The 16481-nt window shown below is 42.6% G+C and overlaps 1 long non-coding RNA gene across 1 annotated transcript; it reads left to right on the top strand.

Moving 5' to 3' along the window:
• On the top strand, positions 1–1742 carry LOC139795212 (uncharacterized). Its single transcript, XR_011725419.1, has 2 exons — positions 1–720; positions 978–1742. It is a non-coding gene; the product is annotated as an uncharacterized lncRNA (long non-coding RNA).
• Positions 1743–16481: the final 14739 nt, after the last annotated feature.

The following is a 16481-nucleotide window of genomic DNA, read 5'->3' as shown; positions in this document are numbered from 1 at the left end:
ACCTGCAGCATCATGTAGGCAAGGACTGAGGTGATGCAGCTCCCAGGCAAAGCATGGGCAGGCCTCTGGCAAGGCTGTTCAAGGCTCTTTCTCACACTGATCTTCTGAAAGCAGTCTGATCCCCAGTCGTTTGGCCATGCTGTTACCAGAGCTGGCTTTCAGCACAAGCACTCAAACCCTTGGCAATGTGTGTGGGGGGAAAGGTAGCAGAGCTGTAAGGTCCTATGGAGGGACCTGGGGGGCAGCAGGTTTAGATTCTTGAGATTGATAAAGCAGGTTCATGTCCTTGAACAACCATTTGCAGGAAGATGTGAGTTTGAGTAGAAGCTGACATATTAATACAGCATCATTGCAAGCAGTTAACATAAAGCAGCCAAAACATGCATTTCTTAGGTATCAAATCAGCCTGATTACATCACACTTTTTCAGTCAACAGTACAGAAATCAGTATTGATCGGTGTTGGCATCCAAGAAGCTGAGCAGCTGCTGGGATCTCTTTTGATATTTAAGGTTCATACTCTAAGCTAAGACTGGTCAGATGCTGTAGCCTTATGGAAACCCTGTGTGTTTCATACATACGAGAACTGAGTGGTAAGAATTAGTTTTAAAAGTCCCTATAAATAAATTTACAGATAGCAGTTAAATGTGAGTTAAATACGGGTGAGATGAAGACCTGGATCTGATACATCACCTGTTCTTTAGTACTTGCTTACTCCACAGGTACTATGGTTTACTTTAGATAGGCTGTTAGTCATTGAACAAACATTGAATCAAAACTATTTGTGTAATTGCTTTCCAAAATGCTATTACGAAACCAAGATGCCTGCTGTGTCCTGTGGCTGGTATAATTGTCTGAAGTAGAGAGCATCCATTACTTTTTACAAAACAATGAAAAAACTCACTGTACCTCACTGCTGGGTTTTAATACCTGAACAAAAAAGCGAAATGTGTTTTAAAACATTCACCTGCATAAATAGCAAGTGTACATAAAATATAGATACATTTTTTCATACTTAAGAATTTGTTTATGCTTAAAGTAGGTATGATTTGAGATTACCAGCTTCAAGAAGAGTTCTGAGAGAGGGTATAAGTTTTCAAATTGCTGCATCTTGCTTCAAAACAGCCTTTCATATTTGTGTTCTCCATGCTTCTGGATGAGAAAATGAGTAATAGAATTGAATTCTAGGAAGAAAGGACCAACATTCAGATGGAGAAGGATAGTAAAACAGTACAGCACCTTACCTGGGGAGATTGTGCAATGTCCACTGATAGACCTGTGATGTCAGATGAAACATCTGCAGAAACCTTGTGGTTATGGTGGAACCTGCCTTGAGGAGTAGAAATGGATTGTTGAACTTCAGAGGACCTCTCCAACCCGATGACTCCATGAATGTTGCAGGGAATAAGGAAGAGTCATACAGCATTAATTGACTGGAGTAATTTCTCCCCTCTGTCCCATCCTTCAGCTGAATTACTCACTGGTTTTATCTTCTTATCTCTTTCATAAGATTAAATACTTTTTTTGGCTTGTTTCCATAGCTAATATATTTTGTCTGATCTTGGGAAGTATGGGCTTTTTAAGCAGAATGAAAGCACATAAATTTATTAATAAACTTCAGCTCTTGATCATATCTGTATTTCAAAGCCCCTTTTACTTAACAGCTGACTCTCTGTGATGAACATGAAGCAGTTTTGTTCTGTCACCAAAATGAACAATTTATAATACAGCCTGCAGAAAATAATCAGATGTAGCATAGCTTGTATTTTACACAATCAGAGGAAAAAGAATTCCCACATTTTAGAGACTCTGTAAATGGGCAACTGTAAATCTTGTGATGCAGTTTGTAAGTCATTCTGTCTATAAAACTGGGTATTGCTAATTTCCACACTTTTTCCCCCACCTATATTTTAGGCATTCTCTCTGCCTATTCTTCTCTGATAGCTTTGCTTGTGTTAACTGCATTTTAGTATCACTTCCTTCCTCCTTTGCTTTTTAATTTGGCCCAGATCCTTGCTCCACATGGGACCCCGTGGTAAATTTCTATTGATAATATGTCAGACATTACTGTGCATTTATACTGTAAGTGGCATTGTTGTACAAATCATTTGTGAGCATCCTGTGGTACAGCCTCGTTTGCACACTCAGACATCAGCAGAGGTACAATAACTGGATTTCTGTACAAGTGAATGAAAACTGCAATGACTGTTTTGTACTAGTGTAGCTTCAGAAACGTATCAATGTGCTTCTGACCATATTTTTCAGGATCTCATCTTCTTTGCTTTGTGTTTTAGACTACCGTGCATGTGCAAGGAGTGAAGATTGACTCTGAGCATGTTCAGAAAGAAGTAATTTTTTGCTTACCATTGAAAGAAACAGTTGCAGAGTGCTGCATTTCATTTGACAATTACATTCAATTAGAGTTTAAAGACAGTAATTTTACAGCAAGATCACGTATGAGTTTAAAACACTCTCATTCCCAGTGTGGTCATGCTTTCCTAGTGACATTTGGATCTGCTTACCTAGGAAGGCAAGTTCTTGTTCCCATTTAATTCTTCATTGAGTGGAGCAAAAGTGAAAATCCCACTTCCTCATTAAAGAGAAAACTAGGCAGTTGAAGTGGGAAATACCAGCCCAGCCCTAATCAAAATTTGTACTCCCAATTCCTGGAACCACCCTTCCCTACAGCGGTTTCTGCCAAAACTGCTCTGTCTCTCCTGTTTATTATCTCTTCTTTTAATATCTGGCTATTTCTTGTGGGGTCCCTTTCTCTACACTGATTTTTTCTGATAGTATCAGGATCTATGGCACAAATTTGTACAGCTGTAGCATTTGGGGATGTGGGAGAGCTGTGACCTCAAAGTGCACAGTTGGGGGTTGGAGAGTTGGCACGCACTGCTGTGCACAATGTTGGCAATAGGCAGGAGGGAATGTTGCTTTAACCCCCCCAAAATTCCACTGTGCTAGTTGTACTTTACTAAGGATCTGGGTGTTTTGGGTGGGGTTGTTATGTCTTGTAATTTTTTTCCAGAATTTTAATGCTGCATTAGTACAATTGCGATGTACAATTACATATGTGCACAATTATATTACATTATGTACAATTATACAAAAGGTTCAACATTCAAAAGTATTCAATTATATACCATCTGACTTCAGTAAAGAATACTATGTGCATCCCACTTACCAACATTTCTTCTGTAAGTATATTTTCTTACATATTTTAACCTTTGTAATATTGCAACTTTTTATCACAAGTGTGCACACAGGAGGGGTCGTAAAAGACCACATGCATACCTGTAAGGATTTAATCATCTTATGCAAATGAGAATGTCATGAAAAGTAATTGTCTACTAGGATTTTGCTGCTCTTGTAACCTGAATCAAAAGGGAAGTTTGCAACACTCCCATTATAGCTACTGTTTTTCTCCTTTCCCAGATGTAAATGGGAGATTGCTCAACAGGACTATGATACTGTTGCACTGAAAATATGAGGCAATATTTTCAACAGATCTCCACAGCAAATAAATATCCTCTATCCGAGATATTTTAGGCAGGTTACAACAAATCACCTCTGCACAGTGCCATGGTAACTCCAGTGCTGTAATTTAAATATTACTAGAAACGGGGCAGAGAGGCTCATGCTCCAGTGCTTAGGACAGGGCCTGACGCCCTTCAGTTACGAGTATGGACACGGGCAGGAACACTCTGTATAATATCCCACTTGTGTGGGTAGCTGGGGTTTAGCACCACTACATTAATTGCAGTTTAGCTAGCTAAGGGAAGAAATTGTAGAAGTATTGATAAGTTCAGAGAAAGTTATTTTAAGAGAATTCAAAGGAGATGATACCTTTTTCCCATGGTCAGTCCCTCAAACCATAGGAGGTTCCACTCAAAACTGAAAGAAGATGTAAACTTCTCCAGAGCAGAGATGAGGCACGAGGCTCTTTCAGCTCCTCAGCAAACGCCTGACCTCCCTGCAGCGAGGGGAATGGCAGCTGACTTCAGGTGCAGCATTGTGGATAGAAGTGAGTGTAGGGCTGCTAGTATGTGGTGGATATTTAATGTGACCAAAGCAAGGCAGATTTTACACTCAAGGGGGGAAAACTCAGTGCCTTGGGTACTGGAGGATGAAATAACCAAGCAGGGTAGGCAGCTCCTTCTTTCCACTGTTTTGCTGGAGGATCTCTTTCCTTTGTTCCATGATGTGTACATGTTGTCTACTGAAGCAGTTTCTAGAGAGTAATGCCCAAGAGTGGATGTTTGTCTTGGTCTGTGGTGATACAGGTTTCCTTATGGTCACAGAAAAGTAATCGACCTTCCTCCATGTCAGTTAAGATGCACTATTTCCCCTTTCTTATTGAAGATCTGAGGAAGCAGAGGTCCTTCCTTCAAAGAGGCCACCACCTCCCATGAAATTAGAGGATTTTTCCTTAGAAGTCATTTGGGAAAAGAGTAAATATCTAGTAAGGCAGTCAGTAAGGCAGCTGGGAGAGAAGGGGAGAGGAGATACAGAAAATCAATTCAGATCTGGCTAAATGTTTCTCTTAAACCAGTTTCGAGCAGAGAAAGTTTATCAACGTAGACATCAGATTTTCAAAATCTGAAACTAATCTGTTCTACTTTGGGATTATCAGTGAATACTTTCTACCTTTTAATTTTACCACCCTTTTCACCTAGAGGCTGCAGTCTTGACCTACTCTGATTTCTTGCACCTCAGTGTCTTTTAATAATTAGATTCTTCCAGACAGCCAACTTTCCAACCTTTTTTTTTTTTTCCTTTTTTTTCCTGGTTCCCCACTCCCAACCTCTGGTGTGACTGGGGATTAGATGATTGGGCTCTATCTAATCCCCAGGCCTGAGTCATTGAGTACCCATGTGGAGAAGCAGTCTGGAGTTCCTGCAGCTTCCTGAACCCTTTCTACCTTTCCTTACTTCTGGGTAGGTATGTTCTGGCACTGACAGCATCAAGACAGTGACCCACAGCAGCTGTCAGCAACAGGTTTCCCAACCTTCTTTCAGCTAATGGAAAATGGTTTTAGTGAATATTCTTCAGGGAATGAAACACTTATAGGAAGCTTGATAGATAACAGCTAAAGACAGCTTGAAGAGGTTAAGTCCTAGTAAACCAGTTTCTGCACCAAGTACAAATAGCAGGAATGAAAATTAATATCAGTATTTATGGGTTTTTTGCCTACTGTATGTGGGATTTGGTGACAACTAGCTGCTAGGGACTAAGTGGAAATAATTTCTTAATCACAGGAAGCTTTGGAGCTTCTGTCTTTGAGACAATGCTACTTCTGGTTTACTTCATGCATCACTTCATCTGCCTCAGCTCACTGAGTAACACATTTTAGGACATCTAACTAATACATCAAGGGACAAACCAGACTGGAGAACAAGATGTGCCTAAGGATCTGTCATTGTGTAAGGTACTTGTACTGTATTAAACTGTGTAATTCTCATGGGTAAAAACCTCTGCCTCTTGGCTAGGGTAGGAATTCAGACTGGCCTCCAGGCTTGCTCAGAGTTCAAATGTGCTTGAATCTAAGAGTACAACCCTATCCCTGCTTTGACCACAGGTCAGAAATCTTCAGTGGAGAAATTCAGAAATCTTGAGTTCTAAGAGCTTGGCAACAGCCATGCTTCTAACCTTCCCTCTAACATGAATTCTCAGAGAAGCCCTCCTTGAAAGCCTTCAATATGCCAGTGCATTTTGAGGCCAATTTATCTAGAAATGGCTTCAGTGTTTCAGAGAGGTACCCTGTGGGGCCTAGGCAATGTTCTTCACCACTGAGCTGAGAAGAACGGAATCAAAACTGCCCATAGTTGATGTTATTTTCTTCCATAAACATTAAGGTTCTCTGAAAGTAAAGCAAAGCTGGGCACTGAGTTCAGAGAAAGGAGGACTAAGCCCTAAGGTAGAAGAGCATAAATAAACAAGAGACAATAATGATTCTGAGGCATTTATTTCAGTATCAGTCTCTTGAATCATCTGATGTAGAAGCCTCAAAGCAAGAAATTCAAAAGCTAATCAAACAGTTTTCTTTGAACTCCCTTTTGCGTGTGCATTTCGAGCACTGAAAGTGGTAAAATCCAATTTCAATTGGATCTTGTGTTTTAACTAGAGGAGCAGTGATACTGTGAGAGCTACCTAGACTCACTGTGCCCCAAATCCTTCAGCAATAGATACACATCTTGGGTTGACTAGCATGTCATTCCTGAGAAGACTTATTTTTCTCTTAATCAAAAGCTCTTACACTGGTACATAACTAAAGCAGCCCAGAGGCAGAGAGTTAATCTGAACAACTAGTACTTAATTTGTATTGGCTCTCATGGATGCAGCTTACATTAATTACAGAGAACCCAGTGCAGAGGATAAACTTTTACTGAATCATTTCTCAGATTTATTAGGCATAAGCCAGCTTTCATCCTACATGCAGTGCTTTGAACTGTTACTAATTTCTCAATTCATTTTTCCAGGCTTTTATTCCACCTGCAGATATTGTCTTTTCCACCTACGTGGCCTCCAAAACAACAGGGTCAATCCTGCTGCTGTGACACAAGCCACACTCTTGCTGGCATCAAAGGAGTTTTGCCTGTGTTAGGATGATGTTGGCCATATGTTTGTGGTGACAATTGCAAGGTGCTGTCTGGGTTGCTGGTTGCCTGTTGGTTTCAGTTGTTCTGGTGAGGGGGGAGGTGAGGGGAAGGACTATATTGTACTGGGGCAAGGGAAAAGAGCTGCTGAGATGTGGTGAGTTCAGTGGCTCCAGCAGCTCCTGCCCCTAACAATGTCCATGTGGAGGAGCCCATCGTCCTTGCTCTCCAGCAGAGGCCAAAGGCAAGCTTCACACAAACCTAGCAGGGTACCACTCTTCCAGCAGTGAGTTCTGCTCTGTGCTTTGCATAGACCCAGTTCCCAGTTGCCAAATAACTTCCCAAAATGGGAGGAGGATGCAGGAAAACACTGGAAGCTCTCTCAGATTTCTGCTGTTCCCTCACTTCACGCCCTTTCCCATTGTATGTGCTATGGGGGATCCCAAAATTGGAAGGGATGAGACAAAGGCTGTGTCTCAGAAGAACAAGGAAAAAGATTCTGAATCCACTGAGTGTTTCTGTCAGAGCACTGTGGGAACTGGTGTGAGGAGGAGCTGAAGTTTTGGTCTGCTCTGATGGACAAAACCTTTTACGTCCTTGCTTTAATTTCCATACAGTGTGGCACATCATACAACAGGGAGGTGGTTAAATGCAAATGTGTTCTGCCTTACACGGAAGGCAGGGGAAAAACGGTGCATTCCCTGCTCTGAAATTGGTGATTTAATTAGAGAGAGTATTTGTCAAAACATCTCTGTGCCCTAGTTGCTGTTGCTAAGGATTTAAACCAAAGACACCCTTTTGTCTGAGAAGATATAGTTTCAGAGGGGGGAAAAAAAGACAGTCTTTAAAAAAATTTCTAACAATTCATTGATTCATTGATTTTTAAATTTTTTTTTGTCTTGTGTTTAGCTTCTGGTGAGCTAAGGGAGGCCAGCAGAGTCTACTCTTGTATCATTTGTACTCTTGAAACTATAGATTCTGCTCACAAAGGTGTCTGTAGCCACAGTCAAGAACAGTTCAGGCTTTAAATGCCATTTTCTGTTTGGTTTTATGCGTAGAAGGTTTTGAAGTTTCCCCAGGAGAACAGGTACAGTATTTGTAGGTGACTGCAGAGGTTTCATACATAGTTATAGGATTAGACAAGGGCAATAGGATTGCAAACTGTCAGAGTGCTTGGGGAGAGATGAAAAGCCCTATTATGAAGATTTGCAGCTTCAGGTGAGCTGGTACTACTTTGTGGTTTTGAGGAAACAGTGAAACAGCTCTTCCCTTCTCATCCTCCTGGTGACAACACTCGATGTTGTAGACTTCTTTCATAACTCTCTTAAGTCATCTCTTTTCCAGACAAAAGTCCTGAACTGTTCAATCACTCCCTGGAACAAATGCTGCCCTGTGCTCTGGAAATCTAAAAACACACAAAGAATTCTGGGCACTTGGCTCTCTGAAATTCTATTAATAATATATTTTTCCTTTTGCTTGGAAACTAGGCTGTTTCTGTCAGTTGTTATGGGGCAAGAGGAGAAGACCTCCTTAATAAGTTGTTATAAGGTTAATTGTAAATGGGCTGTTTCCTTGGCTGGAGGAGGGTAGAGATGAGGCTTCCCAAGGACTTCTGTGTTGCTCTCTTCTCTTCCATGTATTTTTTAAAGGATTTGGAAAGATAAAACATCACACAGGGAAGTAAAAAATAAAGAAGGCTGCAAAGAGCTGTGGGGGAGTTCAGTAAATCTAGATAGAAAACAAAGCAACAGCTGTCACCATGGCATGCTGCCACATGGCAGTGGCACTTCAGCTGTGCAAAGGAGCAGAGACAGGCAGGAAAATCCAGTCGGCTGCAGGGACACAGCCGTGAGCTCTCAGCTCCTTACTGGTATGCAGGAAAAATCCTGTCACTAGAGAAAGCTCTCTGAAAACATTGATTCAGTGTTCAGCAACAGTCCAATGTAATTGGAAATGAGAGGAGAGAAAAATATTTTATAAATATCTGTGCTGTAAATGAACCCTCAGAGCTCCTGTACCTTGGGCGTTATGTTTAGTTTTGAGCAAGTCACTTTAAGAAAGGGTGTGGTATAACTATGGACTGAAGAGAAACAGCATTTTTATGTGAGACATACAGAGTTTCTTTGCAAGAGAAGATTAAACACTGTGAGACTTAACCATCTTGGCAACAAGAAACCACATGAGCCATATGACAGAAGTCTATAAAATAGTGGGAATGGTGTGTAGAGGAAGTTTACTAAACTGCTGTTAAATATCCTTCATAATGTAAGGTCCAGGTGCCATCAAATGAAATGATCAGGTAGCAGGTTTAAGACAAACATATGGAGTATCTATGTATAAGATGTTAGGTGTATTGTGAAACTAGTTACCTTAGGCTCTTATGGAGGCCACATAGGTACCAGTGCTAGAAGGGGTGAGGTACTCTCACAAGTGATAAATCTCTTGAGATTTACTGTACCAAAGAACCTGAGTGCCATCTCAAGCTTAATAAATCCTTAAAACAGTGATTCCCTGAGGCTGGAATCACGTATTGAGAAAAAGAACTCTCTGTACTTGTCCTGTTTCCTTACAGCTTTCACTAAGTATCTGCACTGGAGAAGGTAATTTTGATCTGTTTATATTTGTGTATTGCTGTGAGCATTCTGAAGGCTCTGAGATTTCAATCACAGGAGCTCAAGAGCAGAGTAGCTCAACATCTCTCTGATATGGGGTAGGTAGGACTTATCCTGCTTCAGAAAGGAAGGACTCGAGGACCTCTGAACATCACCATAATCCCGTTTCCTCCAGTTCTGTGGGAACACAGAGAGTGCCCACTTTTCCACTTCCCACCTCTGCAACTCTCATCAGAAAATGAGAAAAGGGGGGTTAGGGAGATAAAGGGAAAAAAAGGCTGAAAGAAGGGCAGAGCCTGCAGCTGGCATGTAACCTTCCCAGAACTGCAATCCCTGTGGAGGCTGAGGGTGAGTTACAGCTCTGAAGTGCACCAGAGCAGACACGTCAGGCTGTGACTCAAAGTCCAGACTAAGCCATTAGCCAGGTCTGTAAGCACTGGAGCCAACATAGTGTTCCTATGCTGCATCACTGGCAGCCTCCCTATGGAGGAGTACAAGTGGCAGAACAAGGTTGCTTCAAGCCCTGAGAGAAAGGAATTGCAACCTACTGAGCCTGTAGGTATGAGCTGTTGCTGTAACATCACAGCAGAAATGGTGAAGATCCAAATGAAGCATTTAAGAAGCAGTTCCGTAACACATCTGGCCTGTGAGCTTTCCATGGGAAAAGGACAGAAGAAGAATGGGCTTACAGAATAGATAGCAGTCTCATCCCAGCATACTGCTCTTTGTTTCTCCTTGTGGTATAGCTGTGGTCTTGGACTGCTGGCTTACAGGACCCTGTTGCCAGATGAAGGGTGATGGAGGTGATAGGGAGGGCAGCAGGTGCTGAGGCTCATGCATTTCAGAGTGCACATTCTTCAAGACAATACCATGGGGAGGTTATCACTGACTGAGTCTCCCTCCAGCTCCCCTCCCCCAGAAAAGCCAGTCCTTGTAGATAGCATTAAAAATGGGCAGCAATAAGACTTGAAGAGCTAACAGACTATGCTGGGAGAAAAAACATAAAAAACCCCAAGAGTTAGATACTTGCAAGTTACAGAGGTGAACTGAGCTCCCAAGGAACTTAAAGAACATATCAAGAACTCATATTTAATAATTACAGCATGTAACAAAAAAGTATAAGTAAACAATGCTTATTCCCTGTGGCCTCTTTAAAAATGTCTGAAGATTTATGGTAGCTACAACCTTTTTTTTCCAAGGGCTTAAGTTTGAGGTCCTCTGTTATTAACAGACGAGTAGTTTTGCCAGGAAGATAGCTGAACGTATGACTTTCAGTCCAGCTCATCAGCCCGCAGTCCGGGAGACTGGAGCTGCATCTAACCACAAATACCCAAGCCTGGAAATCCCTCCTCAGAGGCAAAACAGCTTCCAGGCTCTGACTAGCTATTGTGAAGAAACCTGCAGATGGTTTCCATGGCCATATCATGCATGTTATGAGGCTGAGCAGCCAGAGAGTTTGATGGCTCCTGCCCAAGTCAGCCTCATAGTGTCTACCACATACAAAGTATGAGTAACACCCAGTCTTTGAACCACAAGCAAACCACTTCGTTGTAGTTCCATAAGGTATGTTCTACAAATAATAATTGCAAACAACACCCTGCAATCTATAAATACGTTCCACCTCCACAAGATCTCTTGTTTTCTTATGGGGCAAAGTCTTTCCCCGATGCTTTTGAAACCAGAGCAACAAATGAAAATATTTCCAGCTTGTTTTTAACCATTGCTGACCTCTGAAGTGATTGGAGAGCATGTTTCTTTTTTTTTGTTTGTTTGGGTTTTTTTTGGTTTGGTTTGGTTTTTTTGTTTTGTTTTGTTTTGTTATTTGCATTCATTAGGTAAAGACATAGCATTAAAAAACTAGAGCATAAGGGGTGTGCTTGTGGAATAAAACCTGGCTGGAAGAATGCCAGTCTGATTGCTAGTAGTTTGAAAGGTGGCATTTCTGTAATCCTACTGGAAAATAGAGCCTGACAGAAGATAAGCCCTGCTGTGCCTAAAGTACTTCTGTATTTAACACAAACAGTCCAAAGGAGTCACAGCTACTTTAGCTGGAGCCATTGCATGATGATTGCTGGGGAGATGTGATGTGGTATCAGCCCTTTGGTGTTTGTGTGTCCTAATTAGCTCACAGCAGCAGGGAAACCAAAAATCACGTTGCAACATCCTAACCAGAATCTTAATCAGTGTGTATAGGGAGTAATTTTTTGTTGTTGTTAAGAACTGCAGTTTTGGCCTGTTTAAACTCTGATCTGAATCCCCCAGATTTTTGAGGCAAACTCTGAGTGGTTTGGGACACTGCTCACAAGAGGGGCAGGAAAACTGGGGTGCCTTACAGAAACTGACTAGAGATGCCTTCATCTCTGAGCAACAAGGCGTATTTAGGGTAAGGCTCCCCTTGCTCAGCAAGCAGAACAGGTGTCCTTTACACAAAATTTTGGTTTGGACTGCGGAGGGAAACCAGTACTCTATAGCCTATGATTAAAACTTTTGTCTATGGAGCATTACTCATTTGCACCTAAATTAATATGTAGATATTTGCAGATCCCAGGGCAATTTAATCAGGTGAGGCTGGGATAACTCCTCTCAGAATGGTGTATGGAAGTGATGGACACTGCTCAGAGGGCAGTCTCTGTCACATCCCTGCTCTCACATAGCAGAGGAGATCTCCAAAACCAGTTCTCCATCATGTCAGTTCTCCATCCTGCCTCTGCCTTTCTGTACTAGCTCTGATGAGCCTTTTAGAGTTTTGTCACCTGCAGCTGTAAGCTCAGCCACTGGCTTTCACAGCAGATATAGCAGGCCAAAACTAAGTTGTCCATTTTCTTCAAATTAATTAAAATCAAGCATTTTCCACTTCCAGCCCATCTAAAATATTTTTCATTTGTTTTTCTGCTCAGCACTGCAAGCCTCTCCTCTGTTCCCTTCCCCAGTAAAATCTGCATGTCCCTAATCCTAGGATTTACTTAAGCAACTACAGAGGATCCTGAAATGGCTTCTTCTCCAACTGCTGTGTCTCCAGCTGGAGACAATTAATGATTTGTCCAATTCTCACCACATATATTACTAAGATCAAAGGCAGACCTCAAAACATTAGCAACTAATTTCAGTGTTATAGTTCTAATAGAAGTGGACCACTATTAGGCAACATCTCTTTTGTATGTGGTTACTTCTTCATGGAATTCTGAGGTTTTCTTCCTTCCCAGATAGAATTAATCATAGTTGCAAGGATCTATGGATTACTGCTGCTTTTATATTTGCAGCAGGGTGGCAGATGGGAGTAATTTGAGTAAGTCACTGGCAGGAGCATGGAGAGAGGCAGAATAATATTAATAATTTTTTTTTCTTACTCTAATAAAATTCTGCATTCAGTGTTGGAGACTTTTTTTTTCAAGGCTCTCGTTTTATCACAAGACTTAGTAGCAAAAGTTGATTTGTTTTATATCAGTGTAAGGAGAAGGAAAACAAATTGCCACAGTTCAGTCTTCTGGGCAGCAGATTTGGATGAGCCTAATGAAGACCTGCCAGGTTTGAGGAGGGGTGCTGAATATATAAAGAGGAAGGAATTTTGGGGATAAGGTATAACATGTCATTAATTTTAAGGGACCTTGGGAGAAGGCCAGCTCTAGGGCTCTGATGAAGATGATGGTCTGAAGCCAAGTCTGCCAGCCCAGCCCTGCCTCAGCCCCAGAGATCATGGCCACTGTTTCTATCAGCCTGTCTTGGGACACCTCACCTCCCTTCATAAATAGAAACAAGCACCAAAGGAGGAAGAAGTTGGATTTACTGAGGGGGGGGGACTGCTCCAGCAACACTGAAATCCACAGCACTGGCTGCAGAAAAGGTCTGGAGAGGGCAAGGGGAGCACCATTTCCCTCTATGGTGTAGGTCAGCCCAGCTTGAGATTTGCCACCAGTTAGCACAACCAGATAGGCAAATCAGTGATGATGAGAGGACTGTGTCTGAAACCACCTCATCTGACTTCTGTTCCAGTGCTCAGGTCAAGGCTGAGGTAGGACGACTCTTGCCAGCAAGACTCATAGCCTAAGAAGCAGCTGTCCCTGGAGTGGATGTGAAAGGCTACCTAGGAGGGAGAGGTATTAAGAAACACAAACCTAGGAGCAAAGCCTAGAAGCTGTGAGAGCCTAGGATCCATCTTTCCATCTCTTCTCAGGTGTGAACATCCTCTAGGCTGTTACTCAGAAGGTGCTCCCTGGCATCTTCTTTGGATGCTTCTCCTCTTTTTTAATGAACATGGCTGCTGCTTTTTGGGTCACTGGTGACCTCTGTGGTGGCTAATCCCTCCTGAATAGGACATTCCAGTAGCTGTGGGTGCTAGCACCGTGTTAGCAAGCCTCATACAGCAAGAGTGTATCACATACAGTGATTTTGTCACTGAATAGCTTTGCAGGACTGTCTTCTCTGTCATCACCCACCATGGGTGCCCATGCTGCCCAGTGGATGAGGTGACATGGTGGCAGAGTGGCACGGTTGCCTTCGGCTGGCCTGGGCACCTGCGTGGAGGATGGGCCAATTCCCCACACTCGTGAGCCCTGTCTGCATGTTCTGCAAGATAAAGGGATCTCTTAAACCACAGCAGTGAAAGTTGTTGGAGCTGCTCTGTCAGAATCTGGAGTTCAAAAGGAACCCTTTCCCTTGTAGTCATGCCATAAGTGACGATCACGAGCAACTGGCTGTCACTGATTTGCTCTGAAGTCCCAGTTTTTGCAACACCCCAATTTAAACAGTTCCATCCCTCAGTGACTCCAGGGGTACCAATCAACTGGGCAAAGTGTCCTGCTCACAGGGGAAGCTTCACAGAACAACACAGCCACTGCCCAAGTCTCTTATCTGCTCCGCCTCCTGGGGTGGCCCTTCCGTCACTTTGTGGTCAGCAGTGATGCAAATCAATCTCCCGTGACTTCTATCTAGAGGTGAGATTGATGTCACCATCATGTGACCTTTAATCTTCAAACAACTTTTTTTTAAAAAAAGCTGAAATATTACATGGACTAATGAAGTTGTAAAGAAATACGGGTCTGGTTTTTTCCCCCTACTTCACATCTGCAGCATTAGAGATCTGACAGGACCTACCACAACCACATTGGGAACACTGCATAATGTGACTTTACAGCTCCAGTGGGCCTCTCAAAGTCTGATCAGAAAGCTGATTTATGGCGACCCATCTCAGCCCATCTCAGTCCCTTGCTCACTTCTGACACTTCACTTGATTTCCTGACTTTCTGCCTGGTTTATTTCAGAAGTAGAAGGGGAAGATAGGATTTCTGTTGGATGTAGGCCAGCTCTTCATCCAGTCGCTGGAGCCTTGCCAGTTCTTGCCAGATGGGCATTGGGCACTGGCTTTGTCAGATGAAATATTATCTATCCAAGATTTAGTGGCATCTGGCTAGATATTCTTTGCTTTCTAAGAGATTTTCTGTTACTCATCCCAAATACTTTGGTCTTGGATCTGGTGTTATCTGACTACAGCTTTTCCTCCAGCTACTTGCAATGGGGTATTTACGTATAGACAATCACAGCAGATAAATCTCTCATAAAGAGATAATCATAATCTCTTTAATCAGCACACAGTAGTGATCCCCTGTAAAGAGACCAGCTGCAGCAACCCTTTTACTAGGTCAGTGTCACCACTGATTTTTTCTCTCTTCCCTTTTGTCCTGTGTCAGCTGTGTAGCAGGAGACATTTCAGAGAGATCAGGAAATTAAATAATCTTGTGTACATACAGTAGCAGATAACAAGCACATTGCATGCATATGCTATTTGGTGATAACAGATCTTGGAACAGCATACAAAGATGAGTAGGAAGAATGCAAACACATCTTTATTATGATTTAGCACATAGCAAATTCCAGTGACTCCTCTCTTTGGGCATCCCCTAAGTAGCATTAACAATGTACTTTTGTTTGCCTGGAAGTTAACAATGCTGCTGACACTGCAGAAGTTACAGTCATGTTTCTTGGTAACTCATGGTGTGTACATATGTTATTATAAATGCACTCATATGAATTAGTTATTAAAACAGCAGGGAACATGAACTGCATACTTGCCTCCAGCAAACTCCCCTTGTCTGGGTTTATTCAGTTGCTGTGGGATCAGTAGAAACATTTGGTAGGTGGTATCCATGAGCCAGCAGTGTGCCCTTATTGCCCAGAAGGCCAATGGAATCCTGGGTTGCATAAGGAAGAGTGTGGCCAGTAGGTCAGGGAAGGTCATTTTCCCCCTCTGCTCTGCCCTGGTGAGGCTGCAGCTGGAATACTACATCCAGTTCTTGGCTCCCCAGTTCAAGAGAGACAGGGAACTATTGGAGAGAGTCCAGCAGTGGGCAATGAAGATGGCTGGAGAATTGGAGCATTTGGAAATTGGAGATTTCCTCTCTTATGAGGAAAGGCTGAGAGAGCTGGGACTCTAGCCTGGAGAAGAGAAGGCTGAGGGGAGACCTTATCAATGTCTATAGGTATCTGAAGGGTGGGTGCAAGGAAGGTGGAGCCTGACTCTTCTCAATAGTTCCCAGTGACAGGACAAGGGGCAATGGGCACGAGTTGGAACATAGGAAGTTCCATTTAAATATGAGAAAAAAACTTTACTATGAGGATGACAAGGAACTAGAACAGGCTGCCCAGGGAGGTTGTGGAGTCCCCTTGTCTGGAGATATTCACGACCCACCTGGATGCAGTCCTGTGCAGTGTGCTCTAGGTGATTCAGCTTTGGTGGGAGAGTCAAACTAGATGATCTTTAGAGGTCCCTTCCACCTCTGATACTTCTGCGATACTCTGATTTCTAAAGGAAAAATTATTCATCCAAGGAGCTCTATCAAGAAGTAAGCTCTGTTTAGGTTCACACCAGAAAATGGAAATGTCTGACCAGGGGACAGAGAGTGGTGTCACCTGCCCACAGCCTCTGCTCTGGCCCTTCTCACCATGGAGGAATTAACAATTTTGTCATGCATTTTTTAAAATAAGATTCTTTCTAAGTACTTAGTAGAGGGGTTAGCTTGTTAACTACTGCACTGGAGCAGTAGGAACTCCAGGTAAAGTGAGGAGAGCAAATGAGATTTGGGAAATTGGTGGGTCTCATCTCAATTGTCAATAGATTTCAGGCAAGGACACTGTACCTCCAAGTTTCGGGCTGTCTGGAGAGACCAAGGAAGTAGGGTAGGAAAGACTGCCTCAGGCATCCCAGGGCTTGACTCAGAAGAGAGGACAGTGTAGCCTTTAATGTTTGCTTTCTTTCCCAATTTGCAGGTCAGCTTTAGC

The sequence above is a fragment of the Heliangelus exortis genome, chromosome 3, assembly GCF_036169615.1.
Source record: "Heliangelus exortis chromosome 3, bHelExo1.hap1, whole genome shotgun sequence".
Lineage (NCBI taxonomy): Eukaryota > Metazoa > Chordata > Aves > Apodiformes > Trochilidae > Heliangelus > Heliangelus exortis.
Note: the sequence above shows the minus strand (reverse complement) of the source record. Positions and strands in the feature narration are given on the sequence as shown.